We start from the raw sequence: 16228 nt of genomic DNA, 5'->3' as shown, positions 1-16228 counted from the left end.
ATTTCTGGTCTTCTTCCCATTTCATCACCATCCACCTAAGTCAGGAACATAGTCCCTCCCTCACTATTAGCTCTGTTCACCACTAGGCCTCTCTTTTCACCTTGGAGACGTCACCTAATTCCAGCCACCAATCCGGGCTATAGACCATGTGTTCCTTCAACTAAATTTGTTAACTCTGTGCCCACAGTGAGGCATACGGCCTTTCTTTTACCACCTTGGCTTCTCCAAACCCTATACTGTTCTCCAAAAGCATTCCCAGAGGTCGCTCCACCTGTTTCCAACTCCCTAAAGGACAATTCTGTTTCCTGCACGGTTATACGCAACTTTTCCAAGATGGCCGCGCCCGCTGTAATGAGGGGGCGGTTTGGACATACCACAGGGAAAGCGGAGGCGGCCATCTTCGGGCTTACTGTAGGGAATGGGACTCGGGTCATCCGAGGCAGGCTAGAACGTGTGCATCGCCTTTCGTGATGCTTGCAATTGACGTAAGGCAGACAAGTAAAGTCATCTTGGTCAAGCAAAGGTTTTACGGCAGATCTTCCAAGATGACGGCTCCCACAAGAATCCTCTGAAAGGGGGTTGCCATACTTTGTCAGAGTGTCTTTGTCTAAAAGATACGAAAGCTGAACAGAATCTTCATCAGTGGAAGGAGGCCTCGGGGTGGTAGTTGGCAGCCTGAGGACTCAGATGCTACAAAGATTCAACTTGACCATGAGGTGAGTCTGAAGGGGAAGTGATGGATCGTGGCTCTTTTTACCCACACAGTGTGAGAAGAAAAGGGTCTGCAGAAATACTCACACTTTGGGGATAATGACAATGCCATCAAAGGAAGTGTGGAGACAGAGCCAGGAGTGCAGTTTCCGGGCTCTCGGCCTCACGTGGAAAGGTGCTGGCTCAGGTAGTAAATGGCCATCAACTGTGATTGGATGGCCATCAGCTGTGGCTAGGTGGCCTCCGCTGTAACCAGTGAGCCATTGGCCACTAATGCCATGGCTATGCTAGCAGGAAATGGGGGCTAGCAAGATGATGGCTGAACTAGCAAGAGCGGATTGCAGTGAACAAGTGAGGTTGGTTGGCAGAGAAGTGGAGACGGCAGGTTGCAGATAGTGTGGCTCCTGCTTCCTGTGTCTCCAACTCAGCTGCCAGAGAGAATATAATGGTATGACTCCCCTACCTATGGCTCCATGGGTGTTCTCTTTTGGCCTCACCATATCCTGCGTTCTTATGTGGGGAGCGGGACCAGAGACCCCGCATGATACCCTGCATGACAGGAAGTGAAACACGAATGAAGAAACCTAGCTTACCTTTGGGGGTGGGACATGGTTACCATTCAGTAAAACTATAGCATTTTGCCATAGTTTGATTTGGGGTTTATGGTAGGGGAGGGCTGTGGGAAGTCTGTGAGAGGAGCAAGATGTTGTGGGACAGGGAATGCATTTGTGACTGAAGGAGCCAGATTGTCGAAAGTGGTGCAGGCCTGGGGATGGTCAGGGTTTGGAATGGCGTAGAGAAAGATTAGAATGGCATGGGGTTAGCCTTTGTGGGGGAGGTCAGTGACAGGGCCTGTCTTGGAGGCAAATTAGTGATTGGCACAATCTAAGGGGTGGGTCAGAGATTAGGATGCTCTTGGGGGGGGGGCGGTGGGGGCTGGAGTCATTGGGGGCAAATGATGGGAGATCAGTGATTGGGAAGTCAGGATTTGGTGTGTCAGTGCCTGAAAAGGTTTGAAGATCAGTTCTTAGGATGGTCTTAGGGGATTGGAGCATCCCTGGAGGAACGTCAGTGATTGGGAAAGCCTTGGGACATAAGTCAGTGATTGAAACATCCTTGGGAGGTACTTCCATGTTTTTGATATCCTTGACTGAGGTCAGTGTTTGGGATGTACTTGGGGAAGGGGGTCAGTGATTTCTTTGGGGGTAGTCTGGGTAGTCAGTGAATGAGATGGCCTGTGGGAGGTCAGTGCTTGGAGCAGCATTGTTTCTTATCTTTGAGGGTTTCCAATGGTCACTGAGAGTCATGGGGGTCTGGGAGTTTGGGTCTGGATGGGCCTGTGATAATCTGATAGAACTCATGAACTATGAACTGAAGTAGCCATGTGGCCCATAGGGTACAATGCTGTTAAGCATTGATACCTGAGAGATTTATGGGAGTTGGATCCTGCGAAGTCTCTGTTTGGAGAACTTTGGGGTTTGAAGGCCGATTGACTTCTCATAAGTTATACTGGTGCTTTCTGCAAAACCTGCTTTCCAACTTCTTCTGTCCTCTAAGTCACCTCTTTCTCTCAGTCTCTACAACAATGAAAACTGAGTTGAAATGATCAAGGTATAAACAAATCTAAGGTAAAATGCTTATAATGCAAGATGTGGTGTCTGGCCTTCTTGTCTTCAAATTTACTGCATATTTTTCTGGAATCTTCCCTTTTTGGTCATTCTGACACTTGAGAGGACATTCCCATATCCTAAATCCTGATAGCCAGAGATACACATCATTAAAATTTTGGTATATTTTCTTTTCCATACTTTTCTAGGACTCATTTTATTACAAAGATATGATAACATTTCATAAGTAGTTTATAAATTACTTAAAAGTAACTTAACCTTATATAATAAAATTGTTCCGGTATTACTAACTTTTGATACAAAGTCTAGTTAATAGCTACATGGTATTCTTTATTGTGATCACCTTACAATCTTGACTGAAGTTACATTAAATCTTTGCAATAATTTGGATAGGTGTGACATATTAAAATATTCATATAGATCTGGACATTGCATGTTAAGTTTATTTCTACATTTTATCAATGTTTGGTGTCATTGTAAATAGCTTCTCTTTCCCTTGAACTTTTTGTATTTTTTTGTGTTCTGATAGGTATAAAAGCAACTCTTTTAAAAATGTTTCTCTTTCACTTCATTACTGAACCCTTACTATTACTAATGTGTTTCAATTGATTCTTGTAGGTTTTCCAGGTAAGCGGTCAAAACACCTACAGGTAAGTTGAACTTAGAGAAAAGAATATGGAGTTTGGATTTGGGCAGACCTAGGTTTTTATCCATATTCTGCTGTTTACTACGGAAACTTGGGCAAGTTTCTTAATTTCTCTGAGATTCTTTTCCCATTCATTAAAAAAAAAAAAATCTGTACTAACTACTCAAACAATTAAAGTACCTAGCACATAGGAACCCAAGACAGATTAGCAAACAGTTTTCTAGTATTTATACCTGTTTTCTGCATTGTTTAAGCTTTTAGAAATTTCTCATTTGACTTTCAAATATTTTCCTATTTCTCTATATATAGATTTAGTTTTGAGTACAGGTTTGGTAAATTACATAATTTAATGGAGATAGCTTTGTCGTTTGTGTTTATTATAAAATAATTATATGTTTATTGTAAAAGGGTGATATATATTCCTTTTTAATCTTTAGACTATCATATTAACCTACCTCCTAAAGAAAACATAGTTAAATTTTAGACATTTGTATGTATATATATGTATATCTAAAATATGTGCACATAAAAATAAGGACTCACACAATTCAGAAAAATCTGTTATACTTTTATTTATACAGTTTATTACACCATTGAATTTCTGTAATCCCCAGGTCCTGGCTTTCTGGGATAAAATAGTTCCTATGAGGGGAGAAAGTGAAAGTACTGAGATCAACACTCTACCCTTGACCAAAGACCTCATACTAAAGCTTCAGAGAAGAGCCCAGTATCAACAATAAAGCAGATAGTGTAAGGCTCCAGAAAATGTCCAAGTCCCAAGTGAGTTGTTTGTTTATATTTTTATTTGGCTTTATAGTGGATTTGAGGAGGTTTAGTAATACTATATTAAAATAATATGTTTAATCAGTATTTATGAGGACTACTTTATACCAGATACAACATGAAAAAATAAATGTTAGAATTCAGGGGAGAATACTGAGATGAAAGAGCACCTTCACAACCAGATTTACAATGAGAATATGTAAATCATAAGTTTATAATATTTGTTTAAAGTTAGAATATATAGCTCATGAGGTTCTAAATAGTTAATTAAATTGAGTTGTAATTTTCAATTCCAGTTATCTATTTCTACGCAACAAGCCACCGAAAAAAACCATTAATTTTTATATGGATTCAGTGTGTCAGGAAATGAGACAGGGCCCCATGGTGATGGCTTTTATGTTCTTGACTTCCCAAGACCACTCTCAGCTTTAATGATTTGCTGGAGATCTCACAGTACTCAACAATGCTCTTATGCACAATTATAGTTTATTACAGCAGAAAGCTACAGATTAAAATCAACAACAGAGAAAGGTGCATAAGGCCAGGTCCAGGAGACACCAGGCAAAAGCTTCTGTCTCTCTCTGTGCAGTCATATGGACAGTGTTTAATGTTCTCAGCAGTGATTTGTAACAACACATATTGAGTATTGCTAATCTGGAAAGCTCGCTTGAGCCTTAGTGTCCAGGGTTTTTTATTAGGGGTCAGTCACAAAGACATGGCTGAACACATGAATGGCTGACTTTAGTCTCGAGCCCTTTCAGAAGTCAAACTACTACAGTGTGGCCCAAGGCCTTCACCATAATCACATGGTAGCATAGAATATCTGGTGAGATCCAAGGCTCCCAGATAAACCAGATATTTCAAGGTCTTAGAGGTTATTTCTCATGAATACCAAGGGCAAACTTTTCTTTGGAATGAGCAGAGGTGACAACCTAGACTTGCTAAGTTAATCCTTAACTGCACAGCCTGTCTCCACATCATAATGTCTGGAACCACAGTTCAAAAGACTCACGATGGTGGGGACTGGAATCGTATGCAGGCTTCTTCATTCCCGTGTCTCTTTCCCAGGATGACGTGATTCAAAAGCTCAGCTTAGCTGAGGTTGTTGACTAGAGCACTTGTGCATGGCCTCCCCATGTGGCTTGTGCTTTTCACAGCATAATGCCGGACTCTGAGGGAACCAAAGTAAAACTGCATGGCCTTTTCTACCTTGGCTTTGGAAGTTATGCATAGTCATTTCTGCTACATTGTTATAATCAGGATTACAGTTTACATACTTTTCTGTAATCTATTATATGCGCTTAATACCCGTACTTTGGAAGTCTCTCCATATCAGCATGTAAATAACAAATAATAAATGAAAAAAAATTTTGAGACCTACAATGTGCTCTACCTACTCTAACTTCAGCCATTTAATTTCACAATTTAGGAGGAAATAGATTTGCAGTGTTTTGAATGCTCATGGTTTCATTATGCTGTCTTTCATGTTACTTCTTTTCAGAGGTGACAGTGCCATGTCACCTCTCCCCTCTGCAACTCACTCTAAAACATAGAATTGATCTCATAAGAATTGGTTCCAGATTCACATCTGTAAAGCTCAATGTTTATAATTTTTTCTCCTCCCCATGGGTGCCCAGATGGTCTATATTTCTTACTTGCTCTGTATAAATGTATTACATGTTCATGCTCTTACATTTTTCTCTTTACAAGTTAGTATGCTCCTTCGGGGTAGGAGCAAGTCTTATTTATAAAGGAATGCCTTGTACCATGTCTAAGATATAGTTGCCTACACATAGGCACTGTTGTAAACAGTGTCTAAACTGAAGGATTTAAGGAGGCCTTATCCTATTGCTCTTTTGTGAATGAATGAATGAATGAATGAATGAATGAACATGTGAATCAGTGAATGATTGGATAGAAGCCCAAAGATAGGACAATTTAAATTAAAAAATAGTTTTGACTACAATGTATAATGCAAAACTAATATACGGAAGACAGTTAAATGACTTACCATGGGAAAAATTACAAGGAATTCCCATTTATCTTCATAATATTAGCCAATGATAATCCCTTGAGAATGAATCAAATGTTCTGTTACAGGGCTCTCTGTCATTCAAGTATGTGGCTGTGGTTTTCACCTGGGAGGAGTGGCAGCTCCTGTCTGCCACTGTATCAAGATGTGATGAACCTGTATCAAGATGTGATGTTGGAAAATTATAGCAACCTGGTATCAGTGGGTAAGCAGAGCATTCCCTGGTAAATGTAGGCAGTCAATTGTTTTTCCTTTTTCAGTGATGAAAGGGGTGGAGCCTTTATAAGTGCCTTACTTTTCTTAGATTTGAGTTTCATGAATCACAGATTTTGATACCTTTTTGGCCTCTAACAGAGTTTTTTCCTCACTTCCGAAGTAAAAGGCATTTATATGGCCAAGATGTAAATTGTTCAGCCCATTAAATGTAATCTTCCTCATTTATCAGTGGCCTTGTAGCCCGAGTATTTGGGTCCATGGGTCTGTTATAATTTTCCTTGAGTAGGGTATCAAGTTATCAAAGCAGATGCGTTCTACCAGTTGGAGCAAGAAACACCATGGATAATAGAGGAAGAAATCCAGAGTCAGGTTCATCTAGGTGAGTGAAGAATCAGTCTTGTGGGATAAATGGAAGTAAAATCCCAGTTGGTCAGAAAAAGGGAGGCACTTCTGAAATGTTGTTTGGAGCAATCTTGATGTTTTTAAGCTCTGCATGTGATTCAGAACAGCTGACATAAGCTCCTACATACATGAATATTGACTGTACTTTTTAATCTCTCCATATTAGGACTCTTTCGCTTGGCTTTTAAAAGATATGTTTCCTTCTTCTATGTACTTTGATCTGATCCCTGTCTAGTTCATCTTGGAACTTGCTCCTAATTCATCTTTCTCCCTGGTGTCCTCAGGTTACCTGCCTTCTCCTTATCTCCATCTCCCTAATCCGTGGTTGTGGCTCTCTTTTCTTATTCACCCAAGCATTTGTAAATTCTTCCCTCTTCTCTTCATTTTGTGCATCTCCCATATGTCTTGTAGTTTTTTCCATTTGTTTTTCTATTTCCATTTATAAATGTTTGACTTTTGTTATATACCCACAGTCTTCATTTCCTCTTTTCTCCTTTTCCTTTATATGAGATTCAATTTCTATTATATGGTCATTGTGAATTCATTCGTCTCCTTTCTAGAAGACAACTGGCAAGTTGATAATCATACAGATTATCTAGAAAACCAAGGCAACCTTGAAACTACAGATAATCACCACAAAAATAATGCATTTGGAAAAATACCTTCTCTGAGCTTAAACCTTGATGTCCCTTTAGCACAAAAATCTCATACACTTGAGAAACTTGGAAAACATTTGAAACCTAATCTAGAATATATTATTCAGAATAAAAGCTATGTGAGAAATGAAGTTGAATTTAATGGATATGACAAATTATTTTTTTATACTAAGTGAGAGAAAATTCATACTGGAGAAAAATACAATGAATATAATGAATATGTAGAGGCTTTCAGCCATGAGTCACAGCTTATTAAACATTGGAAAACTCAAACAGAAGAAAAACAGTATAACTATAGTGACTGCAGGGAAGCCTTTTCCCAGAAATCAGACCTCATTAAGCATTAAAGAACACACACCAGAGAGAAACCCTGTGGTTGCAATAGATGTCAGAAAGCCTTCAGTCGGAAGTTCCATCTCATTTTACACCAGAGAACCCATACAGGAAAGAAACCTATGAATGTAATAAATGTGGGAAAGCCTTTACTGATAAGTCATGCCTTAATAAACATCAGAGAACTCACACAGGGGAGAAACAGTTTGAGTGTCGTATATGTCAGAAAAGCTTCAGCAATAAGTTACAACTCACTTTATATCAAAGAACTCACATGGGAGAGAAACCCTACAGATGTGGTGAATGTGAGAAAAGCTTCAGCAGTAAATCACAGCTCGTTATTCATCAGCGATATCACACTGGAGAAGAACCTTATGGTTGCAGTGAATGTGGAAAAACATTTCCCTTTAAGTTTAGCCTCATTTTACATAAAAAAACTCATACAAGGGCAAACCCTATGGATGCAATGAATGTGGGAAAGCCTTCATCCAGAGATCTGAGCTCATTAGACATCAGAGAACTCACACAGGAGAGAAACCTTATAATTGCAATAAATGTGGAAAAGGCTTTAGTGTAAAGTCACTCCTCAATACTCACTGGAGAACTCCTATGGGAGAGAAACCCTATGAATGCAATGAATGTGGGAAAACATTCTCTATCAAGTTTAGTCTCATCCTAGACCAAAGAATTCATACAGGTGAGAAACCCTAGAAATGCAGTCAATGTCAGAAAGCTTTCACCCAAAAGTCACACCTCACTACTCATAGATCTCACATCAGAGAGAAACCTTACGAATGCAGTGAATGTCACAAAGCCTTCAGCTGGAAGTCGTATCTCCTTATTCACTAGAGAATTCACTCGGAGGAGAAACCTTACAAATGCCTTGAATGTGGGAAAATTTTCTCTCACAAGTTTAGCCTCATTATTCATCAGAGACTCCACACAGGAGAGAAACCCTATGGATGCAGTGAATGTGGGAAAACTTTTCCTGTTAAGTTTAGCCTCATTTTATATCAGAAAACACGTACTGGAGAGAAACCCCATGAATGTAGTAAATGTCAGAAATCTTTCACCCAGAAGTCACATCTGATTATACATCAAAGAACTCACACAGGTGAGAAACCTTATGGATGCAGTGAGTGCTGGAAAACTTTCTTCCACAAATTCAGCCTCATTTTACATCAGAAAACCCATAGAGGAGGGAAATCATGAATAAAGTAAATATCCGAAATTTGTCATTGAGCGTGAATAGGTTATTACACCAGAGTTTACAAAGGAGGGAAACCTTAAGGTTGCAGCAGATGTGAACATGCTTTCTTCTCAAACGCACACCTCACTACTTATCAGAGAATAGTACTGGGTAGAACACCAGACAGGAAATACCTTTCACAAGAAATACCAATTGATTGGTATTTCAAAGGGAACAAATAGGAAGGAACATCTTTGTACATATTGATTGTGGGGATGTTCTCAGCAACAGATTTAGCTATTGGAGAATTGACACTGAGGAAAAAAGTTTTATACTTTATAGAATCTGGGGAATCACGCTTTCATGGGTATCATTTTATGAGGGAAGTCATTTTCTGTAATTGTGACAATAAAAATTATAGAAAGTATTTAATATGTAAATAAGTACACTTGTCAGAAAAAGCAAAAATTTTATCAGAACTATGTAAAAATGTGTGTTTTGTACCTATTTTTATCATAAAGATTGTTCATATTTTGCTGTTGCACGTGTTAATGTAACAATGGGGACTCCCTAGTATATGTGCTTAAATGTACATAAAACTTTCCCATAGAATATCTGCATTAAATTGTATCATTTCAATGCTACATAAATTGTAATTGAATTACATGGTCCATTATTTAATAAGAAATCTTAATAAAATACTTAATATTGCCCCCTCCCCTCACTTTCTGGTATTAGTAAATGGGCCTGAAAGATTTTGAGCCTCTCTTGAGTATAACTTTTTTCATTGGTTCTAAGTTAGAAAATTTTCACCACATATTACCAATGCTGAAGGTAAAATGCAGCATACAGTTAATGGCTTGGCATATTTAAATGGAGAACGTGATACATAAAATAAAATAGTGGTGCATCATACAACCAAAGGTATCTTAGCTTGGATGAAATATACCAGAAGTCATCATCTTTATAAAGAATTTTGTTTCTTCTAAACCAGCCAGATGTTTATGGTTTGAAGATGATGACTATTCACAGATTTTATACTTGTTAGAATTCTAAACAGTTTGAGAGAGGGTCACTGATATCAGAAAACAGAAATTAAATACTAGCTTTAGTCCTGGTATTACTTTAAAAACGTGGCTTCTTTTTATGGTCAAATAAAGTAGGCTTCTACTTTCCCCATACTGCACCAATTATGCTTCCCTTTGAAAGAGCATCAGCCAGACTTTACAGTTGTTTTCATTATCCCCCTGTAGAATATAACTGGAAAGTTTCATAAGTTCTTCTCTTACATGGGGATTAAACTCAAATACAATGAGCTTGATTTTAATTTTACAAAAATAGGTTTCCTTTTCCAGCACAGTGTTTCACATTAAAAGGGTGAACTGCAACTATAGCAGTTACCTAGTTTAAGGCGACTGAGTGGGCACATGAGACTCCACAAGTTATATTGACTCCAATAAGTCAAAAGCTACCATATAGCATGAGAAAGGGGGAAGAAAAAAGCACAGGTCATCATCAAGCTGTTTTGCAATATGCAGACACAGATTCTAGGGACCCTTTCCAGTTGCATCAAACACTATTCATCTTCAAATCACAAACCACCAAAATACACATGAAGTATCTCAGTTTCAGGAGAACCAAGGCATGTTTACTGAGAGGTCTTTTATATGCAGTGGTCACATAGCCAAAACCTGTGAAGGGGTGTAAATCATCCATCTCCCTATTTTCCATAAGCAGTGTAGACAAGCTGGTACATGCATCTTAAGCGATGCAGTATAGCATGAGAAAAAAAGCAGGGGGTACAACTAATATTAATCCCAGGGACGCTAACAGATTTTCTATTCCAAACTCAGGAACCAACATTCTTGTACGTGGGCAAGGTTTGGGAATCTTGAGGGTGTGAAGGTGATTGAAATCTCAAGTACAATATGACATATCAGCAAAACAAGAACACTGTTCTACTTTGCATTTCCAAAGGATTTATTCAGTAATGCCTGGGCACTGTCCACTATCCTGAGTGTAAAGCACAGGAACTTGACTAGGGCACTGCTCTTTGAAGACAGTGATTCGTAACAGCAAAATCATTTTAGTGAATTGGGAGTTTTCACATACCTTGACCCTCACCAGCTCTGCCCCCAAACCACTTTCCAACAAGAAAGTCACTGTACCTACATTCAGATAAGTACTTTCCAACTTTTCCTTGACATATTCAAAATACTAAAAGGGGTCTCAATAGAGGAATAACTTTTCCACTAGAAAGGTGGGAGATGTCTGTCTCATCATTCCTCATCCTTGCTCATTCTCTGGGTCTCTTACCCTCAAACCCTGTTTGCAGGGAATTAACTGCTATTGGATAACAACCAAGAGTTAAGTAAAGCCTCCTTTCCAGGTTAAATTTTAATCCTAAACCCAAACTTTCTTTAATATGTTTAAAGTATCTACTTGATCTTGTGAGACTGGAGGTTAGATAAACTAGCGCTCACAAGGCAAACTCATTGGTTCTTTCTATTTGTGATTTAGTCCTGTTTCATGATGATGTGACTAGTAGTTAACAATTGCATTGCTGACCCCATTTGTGCTTTCCTTACTAGCCAGGTCCTGTCTGGGTGCAAGAACATGTACCAATGAGAAAGACTTTTCTGAGTTGCAGAATCTTCTTCTTTTGTCACATTGTGCTGACTATCAGCAACGTGGGAACTGGTGGAAAAACATGATATCTTCTCACTACATGGTATAGGTTTACCTCTCCATTCTATCATAACAGGTAACAACCCTAAAATTGGCAGTGGGTTTTCAGGAGAACTAGCATATTGAAGATATTGCTGTAGAGGACTTATCTGGTGATGGCCTCTTTTTGGGACCTTCTTATTATCACTGAGTGGATTTGAGAGCTTTCGGCATTTTGACATCAAGACTTGTCCTATACTAAGCATTAGATTGCATAAACACAAGGATCCCTTGTTTATCACATAATTCCTCAATCACAAAAATGATGAACAGAAGGCATGCTATTGATGCTGGGTGGTGGGTACACAGAAATTAAGAAGTCTATTTATTTCCTTTTTTAAAAAAAATAGTTTCAGGTGTACAAAACAATGTAATAGCATAAGAATTTTATTTTTATATGATTAAATTTTTATAATGAAAAACAAGGAACACAGTGACAATGAGCTGTAAAAACACTACCAAAAGACAGAAGGCAAATGTGCGCATTTGGCATTACTAACGAGCCCTCAATCCCTTGAGGCAGAGATCCAGGTTGGCTCCCAGTGTGAGTGAGGCTGCACCAACACACATGTGTTCAGAAGATGATGCAGAATATTGGGTTAAAATCAATGACTTGTCCCTTAATCTAAAAATTTAATCATGATGGTCTTGGTTTTGTCTGTAACTGATGTTTCTAATACCTGTCAGACCCTCTAATTTAAATGCTAATAATCTTTCTGTGACCTGCAGCCATATGCACAATTGTACCTCCATTCCTGCTGCCATTTTCATTTTCCATACTCTCAATAGTTTGGTCTTAGTGAAGTGCTATGATAGTCATTAAGGCTCTTCATAAATATTCCAGATCTCTCTCCTGGGCACAGGAAAGGACTGAATTTCTCTATCCATTTGAAGTTACATATCACTGCATGATTTGCTTTGATCAATGAAATGAGAGGGGAAGTGATTGTCACTCCTCAGTAGAAGCCATAGAAGCCAGTGTGTACTCTTCTAAGTTCTGGTTCCATCTCTCCTGGTAACCAGTGATATACCAGGTCGGGGTTAACCCTTCTACCTGGATCATGAGTCATGACAATGATGTACAGCAGAACTCCCAGACAACCCACATGCACATATAATACGAGTGAGAAGGTGAACTTTGTTGTTTTAAGCCACAGATATTTGGGGGTTGGTTTTATTATAACCTAAGCTAACATTTGCTTATTTAATCTGGGAATCCTGTTCATAAATTCATTTGCAACTGTGGCCTTTTAAAAAAAAAGTCCAATCTACTTAGTATGGTATGCAGGGACCTTGTATTAATTATCTATTGACATACAACCATAAAATATCTCAGGCTTGGGCCAGCCAGGTGGCTCAGGTGTTTGGAGCACTGTGTTCCTAATGCTGAGTTTGCCAGTTGGATTCCCCCATGGGCCAGTGAGCTGCGCCCTCTACAGCTAAGATTGTGAACAACAGCTCTCCCTGGAGCTAGGCGGCCCTGGGCTACCATGGGCTGCCAGGGGTAGGCTGGCGGCCATTGTGAACAGCCAGCAGCCTGCGAGAGCTGCTGTGAGCTGCTTTGAGCGGTCGACCAACAACTGGTGACAGACTGCATCGCGAGTGCCTGTGAAGGACAGTCGCCACATTTTCAGTCTATTCCTGAAAGTCAAGGGGACATTAACCCCTCCGCAGGGCCCTACGTCCCTGCGTGGTACTCATGATGTGATTGGGGAACAAAGTACTGGCACACAGGTTTAGATAGAGTAAGTAACACAGTTTTATTTGGGAGTGAATGTCCCTCCAGAGGCCAATGCTCTGGTAAGCACAGAAGGTTATACAGAACAGAATAGAATTTCATAATGAAACAAGGCCCAGAGTTAATCGGAATGGAGAAGGTTCCTGGTCCATGAGAGTCTACTGGGCCCACGACGGGTCTGAGGCAAGCTGGTTTTGCAGGGAAGAACTTTGGAGAGTCCCGGAGTATCATCATGGTTTGCACCTCGCAGAGGACTCTGTCGGATAGTGTCTCATCCAGAGGCTCGCAGAGAGTCTTAGCCGAGCACCCAGTCAGACCACTCATGGCATTATTCTGGAGTTCTGCTTTTATCCTCTTTTCCTTGGGCTTGTTTACTTTTTAGGTGATAACCACAAATGGTTTGCCAGGAGCTTTTTACCTCTTAGGTGATAACCAGATGTTGTTTGCCAGGAGTTTTTTTACCTCTTAGTGCTTGGTAAATGTGTTTATCATTCAATTTTGTTATGCTCAGTTTCACACACAAACGTATTTTTTACTTCACTCTTATAAGTCTCAAACATATGTGGCCATAGTCCTGTCCATACTAGTAAACAACTTGTTTTGCAAACCTCAATCCAACATATATAATACATTTTATATACTCTATACACTGCCCCAGCTGGGGGTAGCGCAAGGCTCATAACACCAGCATGGGCCAGGGAGCTGTGTCCTACGCAACTAGACTGAGAAACAACGGCTTGAACCGGAGTGAGGACGGGAGGCGGAAGAATGGGGGGGGGGAATAAATAAATAAATAAATAAATAAATAAATAAATAAATAAATATCAGGCTTTTTAAAATCCTAGACAGGCCAATCCTAAAATTCTTATAGGAGACAGTCAAGAATATCTCAAGCAATTCTTAAAAGAAATATGATAGTTATTTGCTCTACTTGATAACAAACAAGATTTACTATAAATTTATAGTAATTGACATTAATTACTATATAATTAATGGTATTAAGTACAGGGATAAATACGTATTCCAAATTATAAAAGAGAGCTCTGAAATTGATCTACACATATGGAAATTGCATATATAACAGATGCCATTACAAGTCAGTATAAAAGGGTTATTATATGCAGATAGCCAAGTCTGAGTTTAAGGGCTCACCTCAATCCAGCCACCAGCTAGCTGCAAGTTCAGGGGTTGCCAAGGCCACTCTTACTTCTGACCAACTGGCTACAACTTTAGGAGTCCCCATGTCCACCCTCAGGTTTAACAGACCCCTTCCTCAGGTGATAAAGACTCGCAGAACTCACTGAAAGTTCTATTCTTATAATTACAGTTTTATTATAGCATAAGGATAAATTAGAACCAGCCAAAAGGAGAGACACGTAGGGAAAAGCCTGGGAATGTTGTAAACCTAACATGCTTGACTTGGGGTTGAGCTCAATCTCCAGCCTCCTACACTCCCTGTAGGTCAGACTGATTCAAAGCCCCAATCTTCTAATCACATGATCTTTTCTGGCTGGCCAGCTGCTGAACAGAGTCCTCCCCAGAGCAGAAACTATGTGGTTTGAGAACCCTTCCATGAATAACAAAAACAATCAGGAAATTCTAAGTTTTTAGAGGTTACGTCTTTCTTAGGAACTAGGGACAAAGGCCAGCCAAACTATTGCAGTTATTTTTAAAAGGGCGCTAGGATAATTAGTTCATGTGGAAAAAATAAATAAAATTAGGTATCTACTTGACACAAATCAATGCTTTATGTACACTCTAAAAATCAGCAAACTTACTTGGTGCAAGGTCAGATAGTATTTTAGGCTTCGCAGACCACATTCGATCTCTATTTGACTTTAAAAATTTAAAAACCAATCTTAAACTCAAGGGCAAAGGCAAATGGTGTGGGCTGGATTTCGCCCATGGTACCATGCTGACCCCTGGTACCTTAAAATATCAACAGCAAAACTCCAAAAGTTTTAAAGAAAATGTTTTTAGGATCTTCATGTGGGGAAGCATTTCTTTAAAAAAAGCTTAGAAAGCACAACTTATAATGGGAAAGATAGTTAAATTTCAGCTAAATTAAAATTAGATAATTCTGTATAATAGACATAAAAAACTACTAAAATAAAAAACAAGCTGCAGACTGGAAGAATATATTTGCAACACTTAACTGAAAAAGGATGAAAACTATATAAAGAACTCTTACGAATCAGTAAGAAAATGACAACAGTAAAACTCAAAGGGCAGATATTCACAGAAGGAGTGACTCAGAATAGCCAATTAATGTGATAGACTAAACTTCATTTTTTAATGGAAGCAGGCTAATTTGTGGATGGGCTGATTCTTAGATTTTATTTCTTGTATCGGTTCAAAAAGTTTACAGCAACACCTGTTAAATGGGATAGTTTTAATAGCTTTAGGACATTAATGTGTAAAGTGAATAGTCGATTCACATCATCTTAAAAGTTTGTAAGGAATATTTGATTTGTCTCTACCATACCTCAGTGTTGCTACAGCTGGAGGGAGTTTGAACTAAGATGCATAGAGGGGGAAAGACTGGAGCTGTTATGGTCTGGAATCGACCACCCCTCAATTGGACAGAGGACACATGCGATAATGCAAGTCACACAGTGAGGTTTATTTCCAGCTAGCTGGGGTCTGAGTATCTGCCCGATGCGGCGGGTTTCAACAAGGACCCTGAGCACTTAAAGCCAAGGGTTTATATAGCATTTTCAAAGCATCCAGTAATTTTCCATAGCTTCAAAGAGTATACATATCGTGGGCTTTCACCACATCCTGGTGGTTTGACAAGATGAGCTGGCTTCCTGGCCCCTAAGATGGCAGTTCTCATGCTAACCTACTCTTACAGAGCATATAGATGTTCCTGAATCCTCTTATAATAATCTTACCATGTTTCCCCGAAAATAAGACCTAGCTGGACAATCAGCTCTAATGCATCTTTTGGAGCAAAAATTAATATAAGATCCGTTATTATATTATATTATATTATATTATATTATATTATACCCAGTCTTATATAAGACCGGGGTCTTATATAATATTGTATAAGACCTCGGTCTTATAATAAAATAAGACCGGGGTCTTATATTAATTTTTGCTCCAAAAGACACATTAGAGCTGATTGTCCGGCCAGGTCTCATTCTCGGGGAAACAGGGTAGTT

This window comes from Rhinolophus hipposideros (genome assembly GCF_964194185.1).
Source record: "Rhinolophus hipposideros genome assembly, chromosome: 21".
In the NCBI taxonomy this organism is placed as follows: Eukaryota; Metazoa; Chordata; class Mammalia; order Chiroptera; family Rhinolophidae; genus Rhinolophus; species Rhinolophus hipposideros.
This window is presented reverse-complemented; position numbering follows the sequence as displayed.